This window comes from Indicator indicator, chromosome Z (assembly GCF_027791375.1).
Source record: "Indicator indicator isolate 239-I01 chromosome Z, UM_Iind_1.1, whole genome shotgun sequence".
Lineage (NCBI taxonomy): Eukaryota > Metazoa > Chordata > Aves > Piciformes > Indicatoridae > Indicator > Indicator indicator.
Window position 1 is genome coordinate 24,543,311 of NC_072053.1, and position 19,336 is coordinate 24,562,646.

The 19,336-nt window shown below is 41.7% G+C and overlaps 1 protein-coding gene across 1 annotated transcript in view; it reads right to left on the minus strand.

The window, feature by feature from the left end:
* The window catches only part of HCN1 (hyperpolarization activated cyclic nucleotide gated potassium channel 1), a 216,927-nt gene that overhangs the window by 28,942 nt on the left and 168,649 nt on the right, over nucleotides 1–19,336 (minus strand). The window lies entirely within an intron of this gene.

The window sequence follows — 19,336 nt, forward strand, 5'->3', positions numbered from 1 at the left end:
GGAAAATTAACATAGTCAGTAGTCATACAGATTGAACAGTGTATTTAAAAGCTGAGAGTAATCAGAAGTAAGCATGGAGAGTGGCTCAGGCAGGCAACATCTCCTGTGTTAGCAAGCCGAATGTGTAAGGAAGAACAGGTATGTTCTTCTGCATATGTAAATGCACACAGAGAAAAGAAAATACAACCAGCAGTCACATAAATGTTTTGTAAAAGTAAATGTAATTTCATTGTCAGTGGATTATCCCTAGGAGTCCCTAGAGTAAGCCAAGAGTTTTGTAAAAGAGACATCCAACCCACCAGTGTTCTCATCCCCTTCACTGAGACCCATTGCATTCTTCCCCAAAATTGCTTTTTCAACCTCCCATGCATCTGCAGTTTCATATATCTCATTTATCCCATACATCCAACTATCTATAGAATCTATAGCAGGTCACACAGGAATGCCTCCAGATGGGTCTTGAAAGTCTCCAGAGGAGGAGTCTCCACAACCTCTCTGGGCAGCCTGTTCCAGTGCTCTGTGACACGACACAGTTAAGTTCTTCCTCATGTTGAGGTGGAACTTCCTCTGCTTTAGTTTACCTCCATTGCCCCTTGTCCTATCACAGGGTGCAACTGAGAAGAGGCTGTCCCTTCCTTCCTGGCACCCTGCCCTCAGATATTTATATACATTTATTAGATCCCCTCTCAGTCTTCTCTTCTCCAGCCTAAAAAGCTCTGGGTCTCAGCATTTCCTTATAAGGCAATGCTCTAGTCCTTTAACCATTCTTGTAGCCCTCTGTTGGACTCTCTCAAGTAGATCCCTGTCCCTCTTTAATCGGGGTGCCCAGCACTGGACTCAATATTCCAGGTGAGGTCTCACGAGGGCAGAATAGAGGGGGAGGAGAACCTCCCTGGACGTGCTGGACACACTCTTCTGAATGCACTGCAGGATACCATCGGCCTTCTTGGCCACAAGGGCACATTGCTGTCCCATGGAGAACTTGCTGTCCACCAGCACTCCAAAGTCTTTCTCCGTGGAGCTGCCTTCCAGCAGGGCAGCCCCAAACCTGTACTGGTGCCTGTTGTTATTCCTACCCAAATGCAGGACTCTGCACTTGTCCTTATTAAACTTCATGAGGTTTGCCTGCACCCAGCTCACCAGCCTGTCCAGGTCATGTTGGATGGCAGCACAGCCTGACAGGTGTCAGCCAACCCCCCCAGTTTTGTATCATCAGTGAACTTGCTGAGGGTACTCTCAATCCCCTCATCCAGGTCATTGATAAAGATATTGAACAAAACTGGACCCATCACCAATCCCTGGGGGACACCACTGACCACAGGCCTCCAAGTTGATTCTGTGCCACTGATGACGACCCTCTGAACTCTGTTGTGGAGCCAGTTTTCAATCCACCTCACTGACCAACCATCTATGCCACATCTCCTGAGCTTTTCTATGAGGATGTTATGGAAGACAGTATCAAAAGCTTTACTGAAGCCAAGGTATATGACATCCACTGCTCTTTCCTCACCTACCCATTTGGTCATGGTTTCATACAAGGCTATCACATTAGTTAGACAGGATCTCCCCATGGAGCCTGCCTTACTTGATTTTTTTTTGAGGGAATACATTTCTCTTGAGCTTGGAGGAGGTAATGTTTGAATACTAACCAGCTCTCTTGGGCCCCCTTTCCTTCCAGAGCCCTAGTCCACTGGATATTTCTAAGTAGAGTCTTGAAGAGGGCAAAGTTTGCCCTCTTAAAGTCCAAGGTTGAAATTGTACTTATCTCCCTGCTTCTTTGTCTGTTGATATTAAACTCTAACATGTCATGGTCACTATAGCCAAGATTATCCTCAACCTTAACAGCTACAACCAGGCCTTCTTTGTTTGTTCATACCAGGTCCAGCACTGCACTTCTCCTTGTTGGTTCTTCAACTACTTGCAGGAGAAAGTCATCATCGGTGCACTGCAGGAGCCTTTCGGACTGTGCTTGGCTGTGTGATCTTTCCAAGTAATACCAGAGTGGCTAAAGTCACCCATGAGCACCAGCTCACTTGATCTTGAGGCTACTTCAAGCTGCCTGTAGAAGGCCTCATCAACAGCTTCTTCCTGGTTCGGTAGTCTGTAGCAAACACCCACAACTGTATCACCCATGTTTGCATGTCCCTTCAGTCTTACCCATAAGCTTCCAATAGTTTTATTATCTCTCCCTAGGTTAAGCTCAACACATTTTAATTGCTTATTCACATAGACAGCAACTCCACCACCTCACCTTGTCAGCCTGTCCTTCCTGAAAAGTACATAGCTGTCCAAAACCGCATTCCAGTCGTGGGAGCTCTCCCACCATGTCTCTGCAGTTGTGATGAGATCATAGCCCTGCGACTGCACCCAGATTTCCAGTTCATCCTGCTTATTCCCCATGCTTCTTGTGTTGGTATACAGACACTTCAGAGACTTAGCAGAGGAGTATCTGTTACCATTGTAGGTGTCACAAATCCACTGTCTCCTACAGCCCCTGGGATAGCAGTGGAGCTGGTATCCTGCCTCACAATTGTCCCAAAAATGTCTTCAGTGAGCCTGGCTTTTCCCTCTTCCCCCTTCAAAATTAGTTTAAAGACCTATCAATCAGCCCTGCCAGTTCTTGTCCCAGGATTCTTTTTCCTGTTAGAGACAAGCAGGTTTTTTCTACATTCAGCAGGCCTGGGGTCTTTTAGAATAGCCCATGATTAAAGAACCCAAAATCCTGCCACTGACACCAGCCCCGCAGCCAGGCATTAATCTGCTGGATTTTCATGTTTAGTCCATCACTAGGCATAGCTAATGGGGGGACAGAAGCAAATACTAGCTGTGCTCCTGACCCCTTAACCATTCATCCCAGGGCTCTGAAGTCCTTCTTCATTGATCTTAAACTTCTTGAAATTTCATCATTGACTACTTGGAAAAACATCAACAGGTAGTAGTCAGTTGGGTGGAGCAGGGTAGGTAGTTTACTTATTATGTCCTTGACCCTGGCACCAGGTAGGCAAGAGACTTCCCTAAATAGTGGATCAGGTCTGCTGGATAGGAGTCATACCAGCTTGCTCACCTTTTCTGTAAGTTGTAGTCATCACAAACCTCAGTGCTCTTTTGCTCATGTTTTCTGTACTGAATGGGCACATCCACTACAGTGGATGTAGTCTACCTTGACCTTAGTAAGGCTTTTGACACTGTCTCAAATAACATCCTTGTAAGTAAGCTCAGTAAGTGTGGGATAGAAGAACACAGTGAGATGGATTAGGAACTGCTTACACAACAGAGTGCAAAGAGTGGTGATCAATGGTATCAAGTCCAGCTGGAGAGCTGTAACTAGCAGAGTCCCCCAGGGATCACTGCTGGCTCCAGTCCTGTTCAACATCTTCATCAATGACATTGATGAGGGGACAAGAGTGTCTGCTCAGCAAATTTGCTGACAATACCAAACTGGGAGGCTTGGCTGATACACCTGAAGGCTGTGTGGCCATTCAGCAAGACTTGGACAGACTGGAGAGCTGGGCAGGAAGGAACCTAATGAGGTTCAACAAGGATAAGTGCAGAGTCCTGCACCTGGGAAGGAATAATAAACTGTACCAGGACAGGTTAGGAGGTGATCTGCTGGAGCAGCCCTGTGGAGAAGGACCTGGGAGTCCAAGTGGACTAGAAGTTATTCATGGGTCAGCAATGTGCCCTTGTGGACAAAAAGGCCAATGGGATCCTGGGGTACATTAAGAAGAGTGTGTCCAGCAGATTGAGGGAGGTTCTCCTCCCCCTCTACTCTGCCCTGGTGAGACCTCACCTGGAATATTGTTTCCAGTTCTGGGCTCCCCAGTTCAAGAGGGACAGTGATCTATTTGAGAAAGTCCAATAGAGAGCTACCAGGATGATTAAGGGACTGGAGCAAGTGCCCTGCAAGGAGAGGCTGAGACACCTGGGGCTGCTTAGGACGGAGAAGAGAAGACTGAGGAGAGATTTGATAAATGTTTATACATATATAAGGGCTGGGTGTCAAGAGGGAGGGGACAGGCTCTTCTCCGTTGCACCCTGTGACAGGACAAGGGGCAATGGATATAAACTACAGCAGAAGAGGTTCCACATCAACATGAGGAGGAACTTCCTCACTGTAAGGGTGACAGAGCACTGGAACAGGCTGCCCAGAGAGGTTGTGGAGTCTCCTTCTCTGGAGACTTTCAGAACCCATCTGGATGTGTTCTGGTGCGACCTGTTCTAGATTCTACGGTCCTGCTCTGGCAGGAGGGTTGGACTTGATGATCTCCAGAGGTCCCTTCCAACCCCCCATATCCTGTGATCCTGTGATTTCCAGCAATGTCTTATTTTCCATTAAAGAAAGAGAAAATGGGGCAAAATTACTTCCTTGTGCTACTTCTAGGATAGACTTCTGTGACCTTCTGAAAATGCTGCAAAAAAGTGTCATTATATAATGGCAAGGTGGAAACTGAAGTGTTTCAGTGCAGAAATGAACACTGATTCTCAATGTTGACACAGAAGTACATCAATTTTCTTCATCCTGCTGTCAATTGCATCACATCTATACACTTAGATAAACCCTATCTAAAAGCCTTTTCTTCTCCTCTCTTTTCTTTTGGAACGAGCCAAGGAGATCCAAAAAATACATGATTTGTCTACAACTGTAATTTAAGGTCGATTTAATTCCAGAATTGTTAGGTTAGAGTGAATGAAGAGTAAGATGCTTCACCATTGAAGTCAATCAACTCCAATTGAACTCAGTGGGGATATGACTCCACCAAGAGCATTTTACCTGACAATTATTTGTTAGTGATGGAAATAGAGCTACACTCCTCTTTCATCACTTTGCATTGTACAGCCTCACTTCTCCCTCACCCTCCCTGACTGCCGTAACTTCCCCTTCTATGAGTGTTTTGGCACGCCTGGAACTGCATGGACTCCATCACCAAGCATAAATGGGATGGATTAAGATAGGAGGATACAGACTGGAGACCAAGAAACTTGAAATGTACAGGAATACATGTCAGGAATGGAAACAGAAAACATGTGAGCAAAAGAGCACTGAGGTTTGTAATGACTACTTACAGAAAAGGTGAGCAGCCTGACTATGACTCCTATCCAGCACAAAGATATAGACAATACTGGTATGACACTATGGAATAATACTATCTATACACCTGAGTTCAGAATTAGATCTTAAAAAAAGCCCCACAGCCTAGTGTTCCTTGTAAAAACACATGGAAATTTTGATGCTAGATGTGTGCTTTTTGCCTGAATCAAAAAATTAGCTCAGGAAACAGCTAGGTGTGAAATACCTTGCCATTCAAGATCAGTTCACACTGCTGAATCAGTAAGTCACGTTAGGGGCTGGAAAGGACCTCAAGAGATCATTCAGTCCAACCCCCCTTCAAAAGCAGGATCACCTATACCATGACACACAGGAACTCATCCAGGCAGGTCTTGAGTATCTCCAGAGAGGGAGACTCTGCAACCTCCTCAGGCAGCCTGTTTCAGTGTTCTGTCACCCTCACAGTGTTCTTCCTCCTGTTTCCATGGAACTTCCTATGCCTCAACTTCCACCCATTGCCCTTTGTCCTGTCATTGGGCACTGCTGAGAAGAGCCTGGCTCCATCCTCTTGGCACTCACCCTTTACATATTCATAAACATGAATGAGGTCACCACTTAGTCTCCTCTTTTCCAGGCTAAGGAGAACCACCTCCCTCACATTTCCTCACAAGGGAGATGTTCCACTCCCTTAATCATCTTTGTGGCTCTGAGTTGGTCTCTTTCAAGCAGCGCCCCGTCCTTCTTGAACTGAGAGACCCAGAACTGAACATAATATTCCAGATGTGGCCTCACCAGTGCAGAGTAGAGAAGGAGGAGAACCTCCCTCGACCTCCTGACCACACCCCTTCTAGTACAACCCGGGATACCACTGGCCTTCCTGGCCACCAGAGCACATTGCTGGCTCATGGTCAACCTTCCATCCACTAGGACCCCCAGATCCTGTTCCTCTTCACTGCTCTCTAGCAGGACAGTCCCCATCCTATACTGGTACACGGGGTTGTTCTTTCTCAGGTGCAAGACTCTACACTTGCAAGAGGAGGAATCCCAAGCTACCCATTCCAGTATATTATGTATGAAGGAATAAGTATTATAAAGGGATTCCATCTAACTGTCTTTCTAAAGGATGAGGAAAAGACTGCTTTCCTTCTCATCTAAATAATCCATTTCTCAGTAAAGATTCAGGTACTATCTCCCAGCCACATGAAGATAATTCACTGCTCCCACCTCTTGCAGTATGGTGGCATCATGCAAAGAGTCCATAACTACCTCCTCAGATATATATAAGAGTGCCTTACTGCAGTCTCAGCTGATGCTGAAAAGCTGGCAGCAATTATTTGCCTTGCCTTAGTCAGGGACTTTTCAGTAGACTTGCCTGGGTTTTTTGGGGGTTTTTTTTTCCTGTTTCTGAAAGTGGATAGCTTCTCTTGCATGCCCAGGAGACGGAGAAAGGAAATTACTAAAGAAAGCAAAAATTGACCACAAATTATATAGAAGCAGATGGGGAAACAAAAAAGGCTGGGAGAATGGAAAGTTCAACTCCCAGTCACAGTCAGGAAGAATGAGTAAAATAGACCTAGGTGAAGCAGTATTAAGAAAGAAAGAATGGGAGGAAAACAAAAAGGAGGAACACAAAGACTTACGAGAAAGAGAAAAAAAAAGTAAGCAGGAAGGCTGACTTTAAAAACAGATGGAGAAATTAAAATTCCTGAAAAAAAAGTACTGGAGCACAGAAGTGGAGAAAAGGTGGCTGGAGACAAAGCTGAGAAGTGGGGCAGAATAAGTTTAAAAAAAGGGAGAGCTGGAATAAAAAGACAAGTGACCAATGATGGATCTTAATGGTATCATAGGAAAGTATGATATAGACAGCAAGGGAAAATTTAGACCTGCAAGGCTCCTGCATGCAGAACCAGTCCAGCCCAGCCAGAAAGGAATTAATCTTATCTTTGGAATCTCGGCAAAACACACCTTGTTGCAGGATTTTTACCCTTGGAATCTCATGTCCGTTTATGGCTCTATCTTCTGCCCACCTTCTTTGCTCTGTGTGTCTGCTGTCAAGGGTTAGGGCTGGGCTGGCCACTAGACAAATGAGAGCTGCTCTCTGTTAACCCTTATCCCTTCCCAAAGGAGAAGAGAAAGGGAAAAAAATGGAGAGAGAACTAACGGTTGGAAAACTAAACCAACTTGAATTAAATAATAACAATACAATAATTAAATACATAGATATACAGAAAATCAATATTGAATCCAACCTCCTGAGGGCAGTTACAACAGTCTCACCACTGATGCTGTGGACAGGCACTGAGACCACACTGGACCAGATTCAGGAATACATGGATCGGGATAGAATGTAGAAGAACAGAGTCCTCCTCAGATGCTGGCCATAAAAAAAGAAGATCTTAACCTCTGTGATTTTTCAGCTTTATATGATGTGTATGGAATGGAACACCTAGCTGGTCAGTTTAGAGTCACCCATCCTCTCCACTTCTCCCCACAGGTGCAACCTTTTTCTTTACAGCACTTCAAGATTTTGCAGTGACCTTCGTATCTATAGGAACAGGTACAAAAAATAGCTTTCTACATAACAATCTTTAGTAGCAACAAACATCAAGCACTATCACTTCTAGAAGCAGATGTTGTCTGCAAAACCATGCCATTAACTTCAGAAAGTGCAGTTACTAAAAAAGAGACTGAGCTGAATTAGTTCTGCTAATGCACTAGTTTTGTTGATTAGTTTCCCATGAAAGTTTATGATAAATGGCAAACTTTCCTAATTTCAGGTGTTAGAAGGTGGAAAATTACAGAGAAAGCAAGAAATGTGTCATTTCAAATTGCTTTGTTTTTCTTGGAAGCATTATTTTATTTAAAAATGAAATTATTCTGACAACTATAATACATTTTCCTGAATCTCAATCATAGGCAGTGCTGCATTTTCAAATTCTTGTGTATTGCTTTAAATGTCATCTTGGGAAAAAAAAAAACCAGCAAAAATGTGTATTATGTAATTCAAAAAGTACTGGGAGAAATAGCTTTGTTTTTTAAAAGAAAGGTAACAAAGGAACAAACTGCCAAATTGAAAGCTGACATTTTGTGCAAAGAAAAACCTTTTACTCATACTTGCTTTGATTTAATCTTTTGGAGCAAGACTGGAAGCAGATTATGCTGTCCAATATAATATTTTAATTAAATGAAATAACAATTTTGTCTCACCTCTGCATGAAGAAAATAGTAAATGAAGTCTGAGGAAATGAGTAGGAGTCTATTACACAGCTGAAGCTGTTAAAGGGCAAGAGTGATTCAGACCTGTGCAAACCAAGACTGAACTGGAGGTGAAATTGTCTTCTTCATGTTAGGTAATTACACTGGTTTCTCCTCCTTTATAGTGTACTGATTTTATTGCTCATCTTGGCCTTCCCAGATATTGTTTCCAAAATTATGTAAAGCATCAGATATTCTCCCAGAATCATAGACCCATAAAATGCTTTGGGTTGGAAGGAACCTTTAAAGATCATCTCTGCAGTGAGCAGCAATTTTTATCTAGATTAATCTTTACCTAGATTAGGTTGCTTAGAGCCCCAACTGACCCTAGATGTTTCCATTGATGGAAAAATTATCATTTTGCATGGGGTCAGTATTCCTGGATGCCTGCTTTGATGTGTCTCAAGATGCCACAATGACAGAGGCAGCCACACGGCTGTCCTAGCTATGACCAAGGCAAAACCATAGCTAATTTCTCCAATATGGGAGTTTTTAGGACCTTTTCTTCAGGAGAATATAGTTAGATAGAGGTAATACTTTTAGATAGGCTGACTGGAAAAAGTGTTGCTAGAAAAAAGGAGATGAAGCTCTTGAAAGATCTGTATAGCCTGATTTTTTTCCCCCACTGATCCAGTTGAGGTAATAAAAGGTACTATTTCTACCCACAAACTATGCCCTTCTTATACGTGTAGGTCACCAAAGTGTGTTTATGACTACATCAAAAAAATAACTTAAGCTTCATTAGGTCACTTCTACATACAACTGTAAAAACCTAATACACAACTTTGCTATTTCTTGCCTGCCTTTCTTTTTTCTTTAATGTGCCCCTCCTTTACACTCTGCTTTCAAAGGAAGAAAAACTCTATCAGTCTTATTTTCCTGGCCACTGAAAGGAAGAAATCACTTTACTGAGATAGAAATTTTTCCTCTTAGAAACAACTCATGGAATTAAATATATTGAGGAAGTGATTGAGAGAATTATAGAAAAAAGTGCTATATATATGGATTTGGGGTTAAATACATTAAATACATTTAAAACAGGTTTTAAGAAGTCATATTCTGTATGTGTTCATAACTTTAATTTTTTAATTATTGGTCAACTTTGGCAGAAAGGAGGCATCACACTAAGTTCCCATTGATTTTATGACAGCAGGCAAACAGGAAGACTAGGATTAATACCACACTGAGGAAATGACTACATCATTGTCTCACAACTCGTTTAATGCCAGAAACCCTACATGTGAGAACAGGATGCAATATACTTCATTTCTGGTGCTTTTTCAACAACTGAAATTGTTTAAATTGCTTTGGCACATTCTGTTTAATCATATATATATATATATATATATATATATATATATATATATATATAATGTATGACTTTAAATTTTTTTAGAGGCTTTCATGTAAGTAATAATGACTATATACATTTTTCTCTTTAACTGGAATTTCCACAATTCTCCATTTTTAAATTCCATTTCTTAATTTAAGCACAGAGGGTTTCCTTAAATTTTGCTTACAAACAGGGTAAAACTTGGATACCGTCATGTATGTCTAGAGAAGCGTCAAGAAACACGATTTTTTTGTTTCAGGACTTTGCTGTTTTTCCTTTCTGCTAGCATAGCTGGATATTGTGTATGTGTGTGTTTTAGAAAACCTCACTGTCTAACCCCTTTGGCTATGTATTTCAAAGCCCACAAATGCCTTAATCTGAGCTAATGTACACATCTGACCTACAGACAAAGCACAAAACCTGATAAAATCTTAGATCTCTAAGGCAAAGACAGTTCATACAATCTCAGTTGTCTTGCAAACCAGTGGCCTGCCTATGTGTTTACATTTTCAAAGCCCTCAGGATCCCAAGACTTACAATATGCCTGATTCAGGCTGCCCAGATGCAGAAAATTTTCCAGCCAGCTGTGAGATAAGCTTAGGTAGGCAAAAGGGAGGAATAAATAGACTTCCCAGCCAAACTATGAATAAAATCCCCTGCTTGGATTCTACCAGGACTGAGTTAAAGCAGGTGGTTTTTTTGTGTCTAGCTCTGTTCAATTCAGTTTAAGACAAGTCAGCCTTAAAGACAGCATATGGCAGCTAGTATTGCTGTCTCCTAAGAGAAAGCAATCTTTTCTGTGCATTTGCATAAAATAGATATCGATTTGATGAATTGTATGTTCTTGCTTCGTTGATTAAATGTTGGCCTTCTGCATACTTTTCCATCATTCCTTATTTGATTAAAATTTTCTATTCAACTCCTTATATGCATTTTTTATGCTTCAGAATTATTATTGCATTAAATTCAAATGCAGACAGGGTAATCCTTTTGAGGATATATGGTTCAACCAATAAAGGCACTCTGATGAAGGATATCCATCTTTTTCTCAGCTTGTTAATTGATTTAATGAGGCTTAAGGGAGAGCAGTTCTGTGCATCTCACGCTTTTCTATTCTGGATCTTTCATTGTATTTATAAGATTGAAAGAGTGAAATACAGAGTGAAAGAATGAAAAAAGGAAGGAAAGGGAGAAAAATAGGGAGAGGAGGAGAGGGGAGGGGAGGGGAAGGGAAGGGAAGGGAAGGGAAGGGAAGGGAAGGGAAGGGAAGGGAAGGGAAGGGAAGGGAAGGGAAGGGAAGGGAAGGGAAGGGAAGGGAAGGGAAGGGAAGGGAAGGGAAGGGAAGGGAAGGCAAGGCAAGGCAAGGCAAGGCAAGGCAAGGCAAGGCAAGGCAAGGCAAGGCAAGGCAAGGCAAGGGAAGGGAAGGCAAGGCAAGGCAAGGCAAGGCAAGGCAAGGGAAGGGAAGATACTATTTATTCATCTTTTCATTTACTCAACTGTCCATTGATCTTTTAACTGGACTATTTTTAAAGGGAATTTAATTTTCATAATTTTGAACATTATAAAATGTTCTATGCCTCTTAAGTCCAGTTTCCATCTGGATAAAGGAAAATAAGTATGAAAGTTAGGTGATACATGCAATGTTTTAAGGCAGTCTGTAATTCTGAGATACTCAGTCCAATTTCAAAAGCCTGAGGATTCCTGATAATCCAGATAATTACTTAAAATTTGTGCCAGTTAACTAATCTCTACTTCTTGCAGGTTTTTCTTTCTGAACCATGCCACTCTTCGTAAAGAAATACCCATACTTTGTTACAGAAGGTTAACATGGTATTAGTCCTTTAGAGTAGAGCAGTTACTGTAGAGATTGTTCCCTTTTATTGATTGAATGAATAAAACAAAATTTTCAAATATATTTAACAATCACTGTTTCAATTTTCTACCCTTGAGTAATCAAATATCTTTATTCCCACCTCTGTGTGTGCACTTTTGTGCGTTATATTCACTAGTGCTACAGTATTTACTAAATGATATCTTGGGCAGGGGCATTTAAGGCTGAAATCTTGGTTTAGTAAGGCATTTTGATTATTGACATTGTCCAGTTATGCCAGTGAGACTAGAGATTTAAACACTAGTATTGTCAATGTATTGAGTGCACCCTCAGCAAGTTTGCTGATGACACCAAGCTGTGTGGTGCAGCAGACACGCTGGAGGGAAGGGATGGCATCCAGAGGGACCTTGACAGGCTGGAGAGGTGGGCACAAGCCAACCTCATGAGGTTCAACAAGAAAGAGCAGGGTCCTGCATCTGGGTCGAGGCAATCCCAAGCACAAATACAGGCTGGGCAGTGACTGGCCAGAAAGCAGCCCTGAGGAGAGGGACTTGGGGGTGCTGGTGGACAAGAAGCTCAACATGAGCCACCAGTGTGCACTTGAAGCCCAGAAAGCCAACCAGATCCTGGGCTGCATCAAGAGAAGTGTGGCCAGCAGGTCAAGGGAGGTGATTCTCCCCCTCTACTCAGCTCTGGTGAGACCCCACCTGGAGTACTGTGTCCAGTTCTGGAGCCCCTATTACAAGAGGGATATGGACATGCTGGAACATGTCTAGGGAAGGGCCACCAGGATGATCAGAGGCCTGGAGCACCTCTCCTATGAGGACAGACTGAAAGAGTTGGGGCTGTTCAGTCTGGAGAAGAGAAGGCTCCCAGGTGACCTTGCTGTGGCCTTCCAGTATCTGAAGGGAGCCTACAAGAAAGCTGGGGAGGGACTTTTTAGGCTATCAGGTAGTGATAGGACTAGGGGGAATGGAATAAAGCTGGAAGTGGGGAGATTCAGGCTGGACGTGAGGAAGAAGTTCTTCCCCATGAGAGTGGTGAGAGCCTGGAATGGGTTGTCCAGGATGGTGGTTGAAGCCCCATCCCTGGAGGTGTTTAAGGCCAGGCTGGATGAGGCTCTGGCCAGCCTGATGTACTGTGAGAGGTGTCCCTGCCCATGGCAGGGGGTTTGGAACTAGATGATCCTTGTGGTCCCTTCCAACCCTGACTGATTCTATGATTCTATGAAATTGTGACAGAAAGGTAAATCCTACGAGATGCAAAATTCACAAAATCCTGTTGGCATCCATATCCTACTGGTACCCATATCAGAAATTTGTGTCAGTACATGTCAGAGTGGTATGAATTAGTCATCATGTCTTGTAGAAATGAACAAAGTACACTTCGTGTTTTTTCTAAACCAGTATTTAAGAAACAGGAGAACATTGGTTTTATGAGTAAAGACAAACCTTTGTATTTACTCGTCTGCTTGCTTACAGGTGTGCTGGTTTTATCTGGGAAAGGGTTAAATTTCTTCATAGTAGCTGGTATGGGGTTCTGTTTTGGATATGTGCTAAAACCAGTGATGGTAATACAGGGAGGTTTTTGTTGCAGTATTGAACTCAGGTTTGTTGCACTCAGTGTTGTTAGCACTATTGAAGAGTGCTAACAAAGGGTCAAGGCCTTTCTGCTTCTCATTCTACCGCAGGAGCAAGTGGTCAGGGGTGCACAAGAAGCTGAGAGGGGCAGAGTGAGAACTGTTGACCCCAACTGACCAAAGGGATATTCCATACAATATGATGTCCTGTTCAGCATATAGAACTAAGGGGACAAGAAGGAAGTGTGGGAAGTTCAAAGTGATGGCATTTGTCTTCCCAAGTAACTCGTACATGTGATGGAGCCCTGCTTTCCTGGAGAGGGCTGAACATTTGCCCAGCAAGGGGAAGTGGTGAATGAATCCCTTGATTTGCTTTGCTTGTGTGAGTGGACTTAGCTTTACCTATGAAATTGTCTTTATCTCAACCCATGAGCTGTCTCACTTTTACCCCTCCACTTCTTTTTAACATCATACTGAGGAGTGGATTGGAGGAAGCAAGTGGCTGTGTAGTACTTAGTTTCTGGCTGGGTTTAAACCATGACAAGAGATTAGTGTCTCCTGTAGCACTGTCTCTGGAGTTTCTAGTCACCTCCCCTGCCTAGTAATCTGATAATTATTGAAACCATAGTACTTCTTATGCATTTCTGCTGAAACTCTGGTGATTCCACTTGGTAACACCAATTAATCTGTGGTTAACCTTGTATGTGACCTGTGTGGCAGCTGCTATGTTTTCCTACTATATTATTCCCTGCCGCCAACCCGAAAAAAACCTCAAATGTTACTTCTATCCTTTCTGATTGAGGAGTACTTCTTAAATTCACCAAGGGTAGTGAGTCTTCACCAGGCTGCTAGAAAAAAAAACCCTTTGACAATAGTGCTGCAAAGCATCCTGCTGTTCTCAGGACAGTTCTTGATTCTCCTGATGGAAAGGAAGAATAGTTGTGAACAAAAGAAAGAAAAAAAGAAAAACGGGAAGAGACAGTGGAGTTTCACAAAGGTAGCTTGAGTAGCACAGAAATTTTTGTGAATTATTAGGTAAAATATACTTATTTTAGTGCTCTGTTGTGTAAAATATGTCAGTCAGAATGCAGAACAGCATGGGGTGGCTGAACAATACAGTTTCTCTTACTCAAGAAAGGGAAGGCCATGAGGATCACAGGATGTTGGGGGTTGGAAGAGACCTCTGGAGATCTTTGAGTCCAACAACCCTGCCAGAGCAGGACCATAGAATCTAGCGCAGGTCACACAGGAACACATCCCCACACAGATGGGTCTTAAAAGTCTCCAGAGAAGGAGACTCCACAACCTCTCTGGGCAGCCTGTTCCAGTGCTCTGTGACCCTTAGAGTGTGGTAAGTACAGAAAAGAAAAGTAAGTACAGTAAAGAATTTCTTTCTCATGTTGAGGTGGAACTTCCTCTGCTGTAGTTTACATCCATTGTCCCTTGTCCTATCACAGGGCACAAGAAAGAAGAGGCTGTCCCTTCCTTCCTGGCACCCAGCCCTCAGATATTTGTATACATTTATTAGATCCCCTCTCAGTCTTCTCCTCTCCAGACTAAAAAGCTCCTCTCCAGACTAAAAGGTCTCTCAGACATTTCTCATAAGGCAGTGCCTCCAGTCCCTTAATCATCCTTGTGGCCATCTGTTGGACTCTCTCAAGTAGATCCCTGTCCCTCTTGAACTGGGGTGCCCAGAACTGGATGCAATATCCTAGGTGGGGTCTAATAATTTGTGTATGGAAGCAGGGAGTTAAAAAAATCTGTCCTTGATGCTAGCAGGGGGCTGACTAGGGGCTAAAGAAGTACTGAAACAAAGAAGCAGGTGGCAGAAAAACAATAACATGCCTTAGGAGAAATAAAAAGCTATGGCCTAGAGAAAAAAAATGTGTTGACTATTTTTGTTTTCCACTTATTTGATCAAGATCAGAAATTGAAGCTAAGAATGCTTCCATGGAGAGCTTATTCTAAATTCTCCCACAGGTAAGAAATTCCTTCTGCCATTCCATCCCTCCTTCTTTATATCCTCCTCCTTTCTCCAGTCTCCTGTGTACTGCAACCCAAATGGCCAAAATAATTGAGTCAGCAAGGAGGAAGTTCTCAAGAGAATGTGCTTTATCTACACCATGTTTATGGTTTAGCTGACACAGTAACAATAACAACCAGGAAAACAGTTATTTAAAAATTAGTAGTGATTTGTTCACTGAGTTATTTTAAAGCTCTCCAAAAGCTCTGGATCAGAAATACTGTTATCTTCTTAATTGCTGGGTTAGCACTTACTTGTTATTATGAACTGAAAGTCCACCAGTTCAAAGTCTCTCTCTATAAAATTATTAAATGGCTTAAATTAAATCTTACTGATACTGGATAAATCCCAGTTAGCTTATCCTGAAATATCCACACAAAAATTATGTTTAGCATTTTTAAGGACATTTCTCTTTGCATCTACTTTGATTTGCAGCTATTCAGTGAAGGCCTACTCTATATTATGATATGAGAGGAGCTCTAACACAAATCTAAACATTACTACCTGTATCTTAAAAGCAGCAAAACCAAGCACTTGTAAACAATGAAAGGATTTATTTACATTGCTTAGACAAATGTGTGACAGAACATGTTTGTGTGTGCTAGAATGTTTACAATGTCAGCTATAGATGCACACATCTATATATATAACAGAAGGATATAAAAAGAAAGATAAGGAGGATGCACAATCCCTTTCTAATTCTGAATTGGCCTTCGTCACTGCTTTGCTATGTGAACTGGGGCAAGCTAATTATGAGGCCATTTGAATTTGCCTTCTAAAGTAAACCACCAAAAAGGATACTGGAGTGGGATCAGGCACAAGGGCTTAGTGATGTTATATGCTGAGTAGCAACTTGCAATACGAGTGTAAGGAGCTCATGACCCACATTCGGGCTGCTGCCCCAGAGTGCAAGTATGCAGAAGTAGAAAAATACTGAAAGTGCTGATTCTAGAGCCTAGTTTTACAGAAAAACGTGTAAGGGTGTAGTATGGAGAGCTGGCTCCAAAAGAGCTATCATCAGATGGTAAAAATAAAGAGTACGTCTCTGGAATAACAGTAGAGTCATCCAGACAGCCCTGAAGACAGAATTTGCTTGAGAGTGCTACTTTGGCTAATATTGGTAGCTGCAGGGGAAAGAGTTGAATAAATGGCACAGGCAGCATAAGAAGCAGTAGAAATTCTGAGCAAGTGCACATAGACAGCAAGACAGCAGATCATGTAGAGGAAAGAGAAGGCAAGCTGGCAGAAGTAAACCAGTTAAATGGATTTAGTAATTACAGATGGAGCAGAAGTAATGCGACAGACTCTTTAAACTTCCACTGCAGACATACTTAATAATAGCATGGTATCAGGGTAACAAAGAAAGAGTGGCATTGCAACTAGAAGCCAAAGCACAGTCAGGACTTGACAGACCAAGGATGCCTTGGATATCCTCTTCACTTGCAAATCCTGAAAATTATTGGTCTAGAGAACACTGTGAAAAAGTGGCTATGTAAATAATAAAAAGAAACCAGGGAAGATACCTGCAGCCTTCTGTCATCTCCATTTAGTAATTATGCTGCACTTGTTCTCTGCATGCAACCACTAAGGCCTAAAATATTTGTGCTTACGCTTTTCCTTCAGGATCAGACATGCACTAAAAGCAAGGGGGCTTGATGACAGCAGGGGACCTGGGAACTGCCATTAGCATCTGTGCACCCATCAGCCAGAAGATACAGGTGCACAGGCAGTGTACAGTTTAGAATCAAGAAGCAAGAATCAAGAAGGTTGGAAGAGACCTCAAGGATCATCGAGTCCAACCTGTCACCCTACACCTCATGCCTATCTAAACCATGGCACCAAGTGCCACGTCCAATCCCCTCTTGAACACCTCCAGGGATGGTGACTCCACCACCTCCCTGGGCAGCACATTCCAATGGCCAACCACTCTCTCTGTGAAGAACTTTCTACTCACCTCCAGCCTAAACCTCCCCTGGCTCAGCTTGAGATTGTGTCCTCTTGTTCTGGTGCTGGTTGCCTGGGAGAAGAGACCAAACCCCTCCTGGCTACAACCTCCCTTCAGGTAGTTGTAGACAGCAATGAGGTGACCCCTGAGCCTTCTCTTCTCCAGGCTAAACAGTCCCAGCTCCCTCAGCCTCTCCTCATAGGGCTTGTACACCAGTTATATATACTTTCTGCAAAACAATTCCAGTTGATCTGCTTGCCCAATGTTTTAAATGTACTTAACCATTAATAGCATTCAATTATATTACTCACTTCATGAATTAAATACAGGCTGAGGATTATTTCCATAAGAAAGATATTCCTGTAATTTATTCAGAAAGATTTAGAAACAATCTTAAGGCTATAACTTAATCTCTACTTTTCTGAATAAATTTATCTATATTGATTTTGTATCACAGAAGCGCCCTTAATATCAGTCAATACAAGTTCTTTTTGAGGTAATATATTATAAGCACAGACTGGTGGCAAATAAAATATGTGCTGAGATATACTGCAATAGTGAGAAAGACCACTCTGGAGTACAAAATGCAACATATGTACTTAGTACTATGCAAAGTTATCAACAGAGTATTATACAGTATTCCTCTCACACATACATCTTGGACATGTATTAGCATGTATGTGCCTGAAAGTCTTTATATGTTTGCATAGATAGAATATGACTCTCACACATGGTCACATCTTTATGTGAACAAATGTACATTTACCGTGAAAAAAAAAAAGCCTAAGTTTAACTAATTAAAGTGTCCCATTAGAACTATATTTCAAATTAGTTTTAGTTAAATATTCAGAGGTTAATAAAACTCATGCAATAGTGTGTGCTTGTATAACTGAAGTAAAAACCTACAAGTAAAAAGGTGAGAGGAAAGAAGATTCTACTCCCAGTCCCAGTTATGTTCTTTGGAAATGAAATGTCCTGATGTTCTATATTCTGCAAGGACACATGATCTGTATCTATTTTCAGAGAATATCTTCTCACATGGTGGACTAAAAATAGGCCAGCCATGAACTTTAAATAATGGCTCAGGAAGGGTATTAACCTCTTTCTCACATTCTAAGATTGTTCCATTGCTGTAAGTATCAATATTATGAAAAATATATCTGATGTAAGAGAATGATAAAGCAAGCTACACACAACTCCATTTCTGCTTCTCTACAGATGTCATTGCCTCTTAATTCCTTTCAAGGTCTGTTATATAATAAACAGTCCACATAAAAAATGGACAGCGTTTTTCTTCCTTTCAGTAGTGAACTTATTTGTGCCAGATGCTAAAAACCATGAACTATTTCATTTCATTACAAATGGTACAATGAGTAGCTTGTCTTTTGTTCTGAGAACTGGATGTCTGTACTAGCCACTGTATTTGCCAAATAATCTGTTGCAAATCCCATAGCATAATGCTCTCATCAAGCATATCTTTCAAATGAGACTCATTATTTCTACTCTTTTCTGACTTTTTTAATAGACAGGCTCACTGCTTCCTGATTTCCAATTTAGTAGAAGAAAAAATTCCTTGCTACAAAATAATTTCTTTTTAACACATGCAGTTGACAGTTAACTAATGACTGCAATCCAGGTTAAAATGAAAATTGCTTATTACAAACAATCCAGATTTTCTATAAAAATATATATAATCATGCAGGTAATTATTTTATTTACAAAATAGTTATGTTTTCTAGCACAGTACTGTCCTTTCCTTCAAATGTACTACAGTGATCAGAGCAGAAAAACATGCACAATAATCAGCTCATAAAACTTGCAACTCTGTTCTTTACAAAGGACACTTTATTCATATCCTCTAACTGACCACAGAATTTTTGTGTGCCACTAATGAGGGAAAAGAAAATTGGACTTGTTCAGAAAAAAAGAATTAACAAACAGACTGTATAGAACAAGCTGGGAGATTAAAATCTTCTTAGGTAACTCCTTGTCAGTCAGTGCTCTACTCCTACCGAGCCTAGCTTAGGATCCAGTGCTACCACTGAGCAGGACTGTGTGAAGGTATCCTGAAAGAGATGGAGATAAATAGGCAAAAAAATTGCCTTAAACTCAGCCTAGGAGCTACCAGAAAGTCTATACTCACAGTGCCAGACTCCACATTTTGCATTAGCTTTTAACTCCACTCATCTCTAACAATCTTGTTACCACAGTACCAAGGGGAGGAAGATTCTTGGTAATCATTAAGAATATCAGGCACCAAGTTCCTTCAGTGTTAGACACTTATCTTTAAATTAAACCACTCCATTTATAAGTAATATCAAGA